Genomic DNA, 13,381 nt, shown 5'->3' on the forward strand with positions numbered 1-13,381 from the left:
GATCCATCAATGCGCAGTAGGGGGCTCATCACGGTGTTTCACAGGTAGGATGATCCATAAATGCGCGGTAGGGGGCTCATCCCGGTGTTTCACAGGTAGGATGATCCATCAATGCGTGGTAGGGGGCTCATCACGGTGTTTCACAGGTAGGATGATCCATCAATGCGCAGTAGGGGGCTCATCACGGTGTTTCACAGGTAGGATGATCCATAAATTCACGGTAGGGGGCTCATCCCGGTGTTTCACAGGTAGGATGATCCATCAATGCGCGGTAGGGGGCTCATCCCTGTGTTTCACAGGTAGGATGATCCATCAATGTGCGGTAGGGGCTCATCCTGGGGTTTCACATGTAGGATGATCCATCAATGTGCGGTAGGGGCTCATCCCGGTGTTTCACAGGTGGGATAATCCATCAATGCGCGTACCGTCCCTCGGATGAACGTTAAACGGGAATCCCGTCTCCCGACATTAGTTGGTGTACGTTAAAGATCCCAAGGTATCCTTCGTGAAGAGCAGGTGAGCTATCGCCGGCATCCTGAACAAATTACAGAACAATTCCACCGTAACCTGCACAGGTCCCTGCACTCAGTCAATGACGCGACCCCGACACCTTGTGCCGCATTCAAAAGAAGAAGAAGATTCCATGATTAAACACCATACCTGGTTCTATTATGAAGCCTCGTCAGTCCAAACACCATTGAACTTACCGCTAGTTTCACTCACAGTGAAATGTACCTGTTGGAATTCTGCACCTATATCTGGTGGTGGATGCTTCTTCATCACCATCAGGTATTGTGGGATACCTGCCACGTGTTTACTGTGTCCAGTAGATATCAGGTGTGGCAGCACGTTTATACCTCAAGATGCTGTTTCCACCTGCCAGCTCTTTCAGCTTCCACACACCTTTTTAGTACGAGGACCATTTTGATGGACACAAGACACATTGGTATCTCTTGGTTCTTGTACAAGTTTCCGGCCGAACAAGGAACGACTTTGCTATCGATCTCTCCAGATTAGACCACTCACCTTAGTCTGGAAGTGCTGAATTCCTGCCCATGGAGCTCTCCAGGTGTTTTGGTTCATGGTCCTGATGTAACAGCTTTCAACACCTCATCATCGTTACCTGAATGTTGGTAGATGTTGTGGATAGTGCCACGCGTTATTGTACCTTCCAGTGTGTGTTCATGGAAGTCCAGTTTATCAATGGAACTTTGAGTGAATTTTCCAACTCTATGGTTTGTGGGAATCAAGAGCTCACCTTGATCCTGGTCCACCTGCCTAGTCCGTGACATGGAAGCGATACATCTCTGGCTCGTTGATACCTGACGATATTGTTAAAACGGTTCAATATTTTAACTTTTTCTTTACTCCTGGTTTGTTTCCAGATGTAAAATGCCAGTGGCGATACCTGCTACAGGTGCACAAATACCTTGATCCATATTGAGCACCTTTTCCCGATTTCTCTCATTCGGTTCCATTTTTAAGTCTGACTCATTCATCTCTGGAGTTGCATCAGTCACCATCCAGGCCACGTGATTGTAGAGTGACACAGGTACACATTCAGGTGCAGAATCACAGCGATGAATAAGCAGCGATGGATGACCTTCTCGATTCTTCTTCTTCTCAATTTCTCACAGGTGTCCTTCACATCATTCCTGAATGATTTAGCAGAATGGTGGAAGATAACCTTCTTTTCAGGATGAGCACCTGTGGTGTGGATTCGTCACCACTTTCCTCTGCACTTTTCTTCAGGCAGGTAACCTTTGATAGAAGATAACCTGTTGACATATCTGATGAACAAATTATAGAAGATTCACCTTTTTGTGGTTCTATCATGACCTTTTATCCACGGTCTGTGTGGTATTCTTCATTCCTTTTTGAGAATGCAGCACCTCCATAAAGTGGTATTCACTATACCAGGTACGGACAACCACCTCCTGTATTTGTGGTGAAGTAAACTCACAAAGATGATTCTGTTCGGATCTTCAGATAAGTTACCATCTTTGTAAGAGGTGAACTACTGCAGAGTATCATCATGTACTGGATCACAGGGTGTTCATCTGCAGGTGAGACTATGTCAAATTTGTACACAAACAGGACTTGTGGTACCGGAAGTCATTAATCAATCACGTCAGCACAATTGTCACCATATACCTGGATACGGTGTACCATATTATCATCACCGAGTACCTTTTCTTGCTCCCATATCACATTTTGTCGATTATCCTTCGTACTCACAGGTAGTAGTTGATGTTCACCTGTGCGATCTCGCTCCTTCACACAAACGAAGCACTGATTTCTATGGTCTATGGATTTAGTAGCGGATGACCCAAGGTGGATCTACACCTGATGATCCCAGAGTTCGTTGCTGCGTTTTTGTCACATGTGTTGGACATGATGATTTCACCTTTTCACAATTTCCACATGTGACATGACATCCAGGTACCTTCTCAACAAATTGTTCTTCTTCTTCATTCAATTCTTCCCTCACACTAAATGCTACATCATCAGTCCGGTTGTGGCCATAAAGTTGGGCAGTCTGGACGTCAATGTGGTGGCTTCGGTGGCCGAGGTGTGTGACCAATGTCTTCTGGGATTGATTTTCCTGGTGGAACACGACTGTCAACTAGACCTTGGGCGAGGTCACATGTGGTTGGGTACTGAGAGGCTGCAATTGGTTGGAATGGGGGATTTCTAGGAGGCGCAGGGGGCGTGGCTGGACGTGCCATACTGTGACCGTGCCCCCCAGGTCCGAAGCCGTTGTAATTTCGGAGTTGGCAACAGGTGCTCACCACGTTGGCCAGCATGGGCTAGTGGAGACGTTGATCTTGCCCCCTCACAGGGGGCCAAATTATTAATGGTGGGTCGCATCCCCGTGGACACTTGTGGGCCAATGTTGGCGGTTTGGCTGTTCAACTTATCCGACAGCCCTTGCACGGTAAGGGGCGGAGCTGTCGTAGCCAAATGTAGTAGAGGGCACCAGAGGAGACGGATCCACATGCTTGCCAGGTCAGCCGGACAAAAGGGAGAAATTTGGGGAAAATTGATTGACCCAATGGGAAAAAGGGAAATTAGGAGTGGTGGATGATACTCTTGGACCCGACCAACCTGCGACGACCTGCACTTAAGGTAAGGTTTACTGTCCTTGATGTTTACTGTCCCAAGTGTTCGGTTCTTTCTCAGAAATTGGGACATGGGTAATTCGGATGGGAGCAGGTGAGAGTGACCCAATGGTTGGTAAATCGGTTTGGAAACCAGAATTGTCTTGTTGTGTTTATGTTTGTTTTGTGTCAAGGGTTGAGTTGTGTTTGGAGAGTGAATGTGGATTATAAGATGTATGCAGGCCATGGCAGTTATGAACACAACCACCATTTTTGCACGACCAGTGTTTGAGAATTGAATGGCAGCGGGGGAGGGAATGACATGTTGGGTTTTATTGGTGGGGAAGGTGTGTATGTAAACAGGAATGGATCAAGCTCTGGAGGATCAGCGACTGCGGCCCCCTCTGAGGTCATTTGTCCCTGGCAGCCAGTGGTGTCTGGAAATGGGGACCCAATGGAGGGGGGGTCTGGTTGGGCGACCAATGGCAGGGAGACCCTTGGCGACCCAGGAGAGGCTGAGAGAGCCTCGATGGTGCGGAGACCCTCCCCAGTGGGAGGTATAGCGAGGGTGCTGTTTGGTTGTCAAGGACCGAATAGTTAAAGGGGGGAAGAGGGCTGGGTGAAAAATTGGTGAGTCGGTTGACTTGTTTTTGGACTGCGGGCAACACAGCCTGAAGCGTCCCCACCATCTTGGTTGTTTGGTACCTCCCCGCTGCCTAATTGAGGATCACACATGTGTAATAACATTTAAACCATGGATTTGCAAGGTTGGAATGAATGCTTTTGATTATTGGGGTTTATGGGTGAGTGTGTGGGGGAAGGTCCACCGATCCATGTCATTAAACTGTACCAGAAGGACAGGGCCCACGGGAATTTGGATTAGGTAAATTGGGATGGCCCTGCAGGTAACGTTGGATATTGTGGCATCCACCAGGGAACGCAGTCTTTAGAAGGAGGCTGAACAAACGTTATTGAATTTTGGTTAACGTTTGTTGATCAATGGAGAATTATTTGTGTGATGTCTGACATTTTCTACCCGCCCCAGAAGTTTGGAGCGAGGTTTTTCTCCAGTGATTTTTCCCCTACGTTTTTTTACATGTTCAAGGCCCGCCATGCAACCACCTCCAAAAACAACAACAATAACACTGATCAACAGCATTTTCAAAGTTTTATGGTTCTAGTATATATTAAGGTGATTCTAACATTCGATTATGACAAACAATTTTCACGAGCACATCCAGTTTTTGAGAACCAGCATACCATAGGAATATCAGCCACAGCCGAAATTCCTCTTGTACTCACTAATCAGGACTTTGTAACGAGACTATCTGAGCTGGAAAGCCTTGCTTGGGATAGCTTTGTGGCTCTTGCTAACAATTACCTTGGAAATTTTCGAGCACCAAATTATGAAGAGCCTGTGGACAAGATGTTGAAGAGTTACCAGGCACTCGGTGCTCGAATGTCACAAGATACATTTCTTCCATTCTCGTCTGGACATCTTTACACAAAATCTTGGCGAAGTCAGTGATGAACGTGGGGAAAGGTTTCACCAGGAAATTGCCATCATGGACACTCGATATCAAGGCCGATTCAATCCAAACATGATGGGCGACTACTGTTGGACTTTACCGCGTGAATTTCTTTTTTTGTATACAAGATCGAGGCTCGTGAAAGAGCTAACATTAATCACACAAAAAGTCAAACCGACACAAACCGACACACAAAACACAAAATAAGGGGAGCGTTAGACAAGATGGGGAGAGAGGGGGAAGGACACAAGCACAACATTTGAGAACAGGGACATCGAGAGAACTGTGGGAGGGAGAGGGCTTGGGGGGAGGTGGGAAAGGTATAAAACATATGGACACTGCAAGTACTTCCAGGAAAGAAGTTGGAATTTCGAAAAAGTGTATCTGGGATGAATTAGTGGGGGTAGAAAAGATCCAGGTTTTGGATGGGGGAAGATAAGAGATGGTGGCGAACAGCTGTTTTAAAGACCTGTAGGGTGGAGTGGGATTGATGAGAGTGAGGGAGTTTGTTCCAGAGGCGGGAGAAAAGAGGAATGAAGGAGTGAAGGTGAGCAGAGAGTCTTGATTTTGGCAGTTTAACCATAAGAGGGTTGCAGGCAGATCTTGTGTGACCTGTAGGAATATTTGGGGGACAGAGCCCAGAGAGAGTTGGGGGGCAAGGCCAGAGAGGAGTCGGTAGAAGATGGAAAGACCACCAACCTGCCTGCGGTGAGTGAGTGAGAGGCCCTTGGAGTTAGCTTCATCGCGGGAGATTCCAATGATTCTGAACGTTTTGGTTTCAACAGCGTGAAGACGAGCTAGGTGTGAGGCAGAAGCACCAGCCCAGAGGGGAGAGCAGTATTCCATTGAGCTGCGGATGAAAGCATTTCATGTGGTGAGGAGCTCAAGTGTGCCAAGGAAGGACTTCGCACGACGGAGGATGCCCAGTCAGCGACTGGCTTTGGAGGCCAGATTTGAAATGTGGTTTTCCCAGGAAAGATCATGGCAGATAGTGAGACCCAAAAGCTTGAGTGACAGAACTTCTTGGAGAGGATTATTCAGAAAGTGGATGGGAGGGTTGTCCAGTCGGTCTTTTCAGAGAGACATCGTAAGAGTGTGAGATTTGTCAGGATTGAAAGACATGTTCCACTTGTTTGCCCAGTCTGTGATTTTGTCCAGGTCTGCAGAAAGTGAGGAGGCTGCAGACTGCCGATCTGAGGGATGAGGAATGGAGCGACAGAGAGTAGAGTCATCAGCAAAGAGATAGAGAGGATTTTCAAGAGAGTCAGAGATATCATTGATGAAGACCAGAAAAGCACAGGGTCCAGAACACTGCCTTGGGGAACTCCAGCCTGAACAGGAAGAGGAGATGAGAGAAACCCATTCAGGGCCACACGTTGACTACGACTGGAGAGGAAGTCCGCCAGCCATGCGTGGAGATTTCCATGGATACCAAAGGAGGAGGGTTTGTTGAGCAGAGCGGGGTGCCAGACTATATCGAAGGCATGTGATATGTCAAGGGCGACAGCTCTAATTTCCTGTTTGGCATTGAGGACCTCCATCCATTGTTGAGAAAGCAGAAGCAGCATGTCCAGAGTAGAGTGACCAGGTCTGAAACCAAATTGATGATCAGAGATCAAGCCATTGGAGAAGAGGAAAGATTTCATATCTGAAGCAATGATGGATTCCATGACTTTGCTGATAATTGGGAGAAGGCCGATTGGTCTGTCGTTGCTAGGATCTGTTTTTGCACCTTTTTTGTGCAAAGCCGTGATGTTGGCTGATTTCCAAGCAGATGGCAGATGACCTTGAGCAAAAGAGAGCGTGAAGAGAACAGAGAGAGGGAGTGAAAGAGCGGAAGAACAGGATTTTAGGACCCGTGGGCTGATGCCGTCAGGTCCAGTTGCAGAATCAGAGTCGAGGGTTGACAGAAAGTTTTCCACCTTGTCAGGAGGAAAGGACACAGAGTCCAGGAGCAGCTGGGTATGACTGGGTACAGTGGGTACAGAGAGGGATGGGTTTGGGACACAAGATTTAGAGGCAAACACAGAGTTGAGGCATTCAGCTTTTTCACGTGCGGAGTCAGCCATGTAGCCATTTGAGGTGAGGGAGGCGATGGAGCGGCAACAAACACCTGAAACAGATTTGACCAGACGCCACCAGGATTTGGAAGAGGAAGACAGATAAGAGAGTTCGGTCTTGAGAATGGAGAGGTATTGTTTCCTGGCTCTCCTGAGGGTGGACACACACTTGTTTCGGGCTTTGTGAAAGGAAATGAGATTTCCTTCCATTGGATTTGCCTTCCAGGAGACGAAAGCAAGTTGTTTCTGGGCAACAGCCTCACCACAAGATGCCGTGTACCATGGAAGGGAGGAAGGGTATGACAACTGAAGACGAGATGGGATAAATCTGTGCATGAGAGAGACCAATTTACTTTGGAAGAATTCCCAGGACGAGTTGATGTCAGAGGCGGTAGAGATGGGAGACCAGTTCAGATGATTGATGGCTGCTTGAAGACCGTGCCAGTTGGCCGGAGTGAAATGCCAGACTCGTCGACGCTGAGGAGGCTCTCTGAGAATGGTCAGAGAGATGTCCACTTTAACAAGCACATGATCAGATGAGCGGATTGGAGCAGAAGAAGAGCAGCAGACATTTTCAGGGAAGTTAGTCATAACCAAGCCCAGAAGAGAAGATGCTCCGTTGACTGAGATCCAGGTTGGGAAATTGACAGATTGTGTCAGTCCCAGTGAGTCGCAGAAGTCCTTTGCTGAAGAGCCATGGCTGGTGAGAGAGGTACCCACGCCCAGCCAACTGGCATGGTGACAATTGAAATCACCACATATGAGGAAGAGAGAGTTGGGATGGGTAGATAGAAGTTGGTCCATATTATCAGACAGCGAGATGTAGATGGAGTCATCACTGTTTGGTGGACGGTACAACACACATATGAACAAAAGGTGGTAGCGAACGGGAAGCCGTAGTCAAAGGTATTCCTGGGGGTGAGGTGGAGAGAGGGCAGTGCAGGGCGAGTGAGGAATAGAGGTTTTTTATAAAGATAGCAACCCCACCTCCAGGACGAGGCTCGGGTCTATCATACCGGAGGAGGGAGTAACCTGGGAGAGATACCAAGGAATCAGAGACATCACGAAGGAGGAAAGTTTCTGTTAAGCAGATCACGTCTGGTTTGTCGGAAGCAACCTGTATGGAGAGATCAGTAAAGTTTGAGCGAAGGCCCCAGATGTTTGAGGTCCATACCGTTAATGAAGAGGAAGGGGGAGCATCGGATACAGAACAGGGTGGGGGTAGGGGTATGGTAAGATGTGGAAAGGAGGAAAAGGTAGGGAGAGCTGTTGAAGGTGTGTCAGAGATTTCAGAATAGCTTGGAGAAAGGGAAGAATGGGGTGGACAAAATGTTTGATGGTGATTGGGTGAGGCACAGTGAGGTGTTATTTGAGGAGGGGGAAGAGCGAGGCAGAAGGTTGGGGGAGATGAAGGTGAAAGTTGGAAGGGGGAAGAAGCGGGCAGGATGCTTTTAGGAGGAGGGTTGAGAGGGGAGTCTAGGAGGGGAGGAGCGAGGGAGAGTCTCGGAGGGGAGGGGTGTGGGGGGAGTTTCGGAGGGGAGGGGTGATGGGGAAGTTTTGGAGGGAAGGGGGTGATGGGGAAGATTTGGAGGGATGGGGCAAGTGGGAAGATTTGAAAGGGACGGTGATGGGGAAGATTTGGAGGGGAGGGGCAAGGGGGTATATTTGGAAGAGATGGGTGATGGGGAAGATTTGTAGGGGAGGGGCAAGGGGGTCGATTTGGAGGGGAGGGGTGATGGGGAAGTTTTGGAGGGGAGGGGTGATGGGGAAGTTTTGGAGGGAAGGGGTGATGGGGAAGATTTGGAGGGGAGGGGCAAGTGGGAAGATTTGAAAGGGATGGGTGATCGGGAAGATTTGGAGGGGAGCGGTAAGGGGGAATATTTGAAAGAGATGGGTGATGGGGAAGATTTGGAGGAGAGGGGAAAGGGGGTAGATTTGGAGGGGAGGGGTGATGGGGAAGTTTTGGAGGGGAGGGGTGATGGGGACGTTTTGGAGGGAAGGGGTGATGGGGAAGATTTGGAGAGGAGGGCAAGGGGGAAGATTTGAAAGGGAAGGGGTGATGGGGAAGATTTGGAGGGGAGGAGCAAGGGGGAATATTTGAAAGAGATGGGTGATGGGGAAGATTTGGAGGGGAGGGGCAAGGGTGTAGATTTGGAGGGGAGGGGTGATGGGGAAGTTTTGGAGGGGAGGGGTGATGGGGAAGATTTGGAGGGGAGGGGTGAGAAAGGATTTTGAAAAGGGTACGATTAATGGGAAACGAACATTTATTGCAAAATGAGTTTCTTGAGACCTTCAAGTCAAAAATACATTTGAGGACGCTGAAGGAGGGCTGGAGTGCAGGAGAGTTTAGGGAATGTAGAAAAAAGGAACTGCAAGAGATGGAATTTTTTTTTGGAATGAATAGATTTGGTGAGCAAGTCGAAAGCATCCTTTTATAGAAGAAGAAGAAAAAGGTGTTATAATATACAACAGAATACAGTTATTCAGGGGAAAGTTTAAACATTTTTAACAACGTGATCACGAACAACGTGATCGAAGAACGAATGAACAAATAAGAACAACGAATAAACGAATAAGAACAGAGAAGGAAATTTGTTTTTTTTTTATTGTCGAGATGTTAAACAAGGAAGTATGGGGTGAAAGACATGGACAAAAACAGAGAACGAAAGTAATTGCAGCGCAATCGACAAACCGCTGAGCAAAAACAAAGCCTCAAGGTCGGACACAGTAGCCTACTAGGCCTCAGAATACGCGACACGAATTAACTGACGATTTTGCATACATGTATGAAAAATTAACACCGACAATGTTACGAAAGACACACTATAGGTGCACACACCGAAAAATAGATACAGTTTCGACAAAAACACAATTGTGAAAAATTTACTTAACTTCGAAAGCGTGAGCGCATGGACAGCTTCAAAAAAACGTGACCTCCAATCTCGCGCATGCGCAAACTCGAGATTTCCATGGATTCTACAAGAGGAGAGATCGGTGAGCAGGGTGGGGTGCCCGACCTTATCGAAAGCATGAGATATGTCAAGGGAGGCAGCTCTGATTTCCGGTCTGATGTTGAGGACATCCGTCCATTGTTGAGACAGCTGAAGCAGCATGTCCAGAGTAGATTGGCCTGGTCTGAATCCACATTGATGATCTAAGATTAAGCCAATGGAGAAGAAGAAGGATTTAATGTCAGAAGTGATGATGGATTCCATGACCTTGCTGATGATTGGGAGCAGGCTCATTGGTCTGTAGTTTCAAGGATCTGTTTTTGGAATATATATATATATATATATATATATATATATATATATATATATATATATATATATATATTTATTTATTTATTTATTTATTTATATATATATATATATATATATATATATATATATATATATATATATATATATATATTGTTGTGGATATGAGAATGTTTTTTTTTTGTTGTTGTAGTGTAAATTGTTGTAAAGATCACCCTTTGTAAATGTCATGATCCTTGTAAATACCTCCGTAGTGTAAAGGTCAAAGGGCGTCTCGGTAGTTATTCCATGAAACACCACATTGCAGGACCCGATAAAACCCCTGTTCAGTAGTTTATTTCCTTATTATGTGTCTTAGGGTAAGGCTGTGTCTCCCATTAATTTAAATACTCCATTGCACCAAGTGAAATAAGAGTAGATCCCCTTTCATTTCATTTCAATGGCCAACTGCATTTTGGGCGGTTTTCTTCAACCACCATTGGCCACGAGGCAGGGTTGGGGAAGAAAGACGGGTCTCCACCTCGTCATAGAGGGGAGGAGTGAGCCAGCCCCGAACAACCAACCGAGCACGAGGGGTTTGGTTTGAGAGGGCGGAGGAAGAGCGTTTGGAGGAGGTTCGCAAAGGTTGAGGGGCGGGGCCTATATAACCCGGCGCGGGGCGTTCCCCAAGGATATGAGCTTTTATGATATGAGCTACGACAAGAGCTGAGTGTGTGGTTTTTGGTCAGAGCTGGGTTGGTCGTCAGTGGTGGTCAGTGGTTGCGTAGAGTGGATAGTCCTTGAGCCAGACCAAAAGTAATGCTCCGGCGGGGGGAGTAATTCTCATTATGATTTTCCATTAGACCAATGTCTCAAGTGTCAGAAAAGGTGTGATGGACATCTGAGAACGGTAGCTTAGTGCCCGGATGGACGCCATCTTTGAAACCACCCAGCTCGAAAATGCCCATTTGGTGGGGTACATTGTTGCACGTGTATCTGGACTTCTATACTAGCTATCGATGTGCGGTTGACGACTAAATATACGTCCGATGTGTACCGTCTAAATAAAAAATAATATGAAGCATTTTGTTTTAGATTAATTATTATAAAAATCAATTATCGAAAAAAAATCATATATTTTTCAATATTTTATTATTAGACTTGTACTTTTTTTAGTGAAACAACACTGGTATGATTTTCCAAATTATGCATTGTGCTACACCGTTTATCTGTCTATAAAAATAACTCAAAAACTAAAACATATCATCCACCACGAGTTTACAACAAATAAATGTAAAGAGGCATAAAATGACTTAGGCCGCCGCTGGCATTATCTATTCTGACGATAACGCAAGTTAGGAATGTCGTACGGAGAGGATTTTAACACCATACGATATCTAATAAGCAGGCGGAAATTGTTACATAGGAAATCTGCACTTCGGTGGCCATCTTGGATTTCAAAATGGCCGCCAATTATATTAATTATTCATTACTAGAGTTTGGAAAGACGTATGGAGCTGATTTTAACACCATACGATGTATATTCCTAATAAGCAAGCGGAGGTATCATTGAACATGTCATGTTTTAGTCAAATAACACCGGTATGATCTTCCAAATTATACATTTTGCTAAACCGTTTATCTGTCTATAAAGATTTTCAGGCAATTTGGCCTGCATTATAATAGAGAACAACATATGCTATACAATATACAGTGCACACAAAGTTAATCATCAGAGTCGCCATCAGAGTCATTGGCATCCTGAGCCACGATAGCATCATCCTGCACCATGTTGGAGCATCCCTGCAGCTTACACACAACAGTGCACTTCAACCCATTCAGTATGCAGGAGCAATCTGACGGTCGACACGTCCTTCTGCATGTGCATGAGATGAGATTCAAGACGACATCTGGAGCTGGTAGACCCGCCATCCATCGGATTGTGAGCGAACCGCCATCATCGAGTTCCCAATCATGTCCTGCTGATGGTGTTGGGACGTCTGGTAGGTTTTCAAGGCTGCGTCGCCAGATAGCCGCCTGATAGTTGGCCCTAAGCGTATGCTGCATCAAGGAGTCTTCACAAGGCGGCAATTGTCCAGATTCGATCTGGCCCTTCTTTGCACAGAACATGTGATAACGGAGCGAATTAACACCGACGATCTTCGTGTTCTTGGCGTACAGCTGACACGTGAAGGCCTGAATGCTATTGAAGACGTCTGTTGGTACATTCCACGAAGATCCCAGATCTGTGAATGCTTGAAGATACAGCTCATTCGCTTGCACAAGCTTCAAAGCCTTTATCTTTCCTTGGCTAGCCAGAGCACTCACAGTGTCACACCCACTCCATGCATGAAGCCCTGGCAATGCACTGCAAACTCCAGACCCCAATACCGCAGCCAACTTTCCAACGTCGATCATTCTGACTCGAACCTTTGTTCCTCGTCTGATGAAGAGCTGACTATCGATGGTTCTGCTGAGATGAAGACTGATGATCAGAACGTCGGTGTCATCTGCCACTAAGATGATCGTCTTGTAGTGGGTAGCGGCGTGCTTTGCGTGGAGAAACATACGCGTGTCTGCTTCCTCGTGGCTACATTCGAGTGCTTGCACCAACTTCCACCTATCGCGGGTCAGTACCAGACATTTTTCACCACAGGTGACATACAGTGTTCTGTTGCCTAGCTTTTCGCGATTTGTTTCATGTTTCCACGACTCCGCCAGAAACACAACCAGTTTCTCCTTTGTCTGGCTGCAAGCAAGGAGACGCCGCCAGTTCATGATTTTGTGTGCGGGTCTGATCTCGCTGAAACTGATGCCTTCATTTGAACCGCGGTTCACACGCTCAGCTGCTTTGATGGATTCTTCTGTGTATGTGTCAAAGACAACATCGATGCGCTCACTGCCTTGACCAGCGTGAAGCGCTGCAGCAAGGATGCGGTCAGATAGTTCTTCGAACGTGTCGTTCTCGCCATGCATCTTTTGTATGAGAGCCATCGCATCAATTATTGTTGCACTTCGCTTGTCAACGTTCTCGGCTGGTTCCACAAGACCTTCCATGTGTTTCGCAAGTGCAGCTTTGTTCGTTTTTTTCATTGACCCATCAACGTTTGCCAAAGACCATGGTAACGGCCCTAGTGGGTGACAAAGGACAAGTTGCATGTCGAGGTTCCTTGTCTTGGCGATGAGTATCATGGTGGCAAACAGTTGTCTGTCAGCTCTCAGGACGATCTCCTTGTTTGTGCCCTTCACAACTTTCTGCTTGATCTTACCAAAGGTCTTCAAGTTTAGCTTGTTCAATGTGTCATGGAAGCCTGTTCCCTCTTCAAGACGTTTCTGGAAGCTTTGATACGCCGCTTCCCCCTTTTGCAGGGTGTTGAGTAGGTCATTAGAAACGTCCTCCCTCGCAGCCGCTCCGGTATATATACTGAGAAGACATGATGGATCATCGGCGA

At 46.7% G+C, this 13,381-nt stretch overlaps 1 protein-coding gene across 3 annotated transcripts in view; it reads right to left on the reverse strand.

The window, feature by feature from the left end:
* The window catches only part of LOC144888217 (uncharacterized), a 166,624-nt gene that overhangs the window by 13,723 nt on the left and 139,520 nt on the right, over positions 1 to 13,381 (reverse strand). The window lies entirely within an intron of this gene.

Source organism: Myxine glutinosa, chromosome 1 (genome assembly GCF_964187855.1).
Source record: "Myxine glutinosa chromosome 1, kmMyxGlut1.1, whole genome shotgun sequence".
In the NCBI taxonomy this organism is placed as follows: Eukaryota; Metazoa; Chordata; class Myxini; order Myxiniformes; family Myxinidae; genus Myxine; species Myxine glutinosa.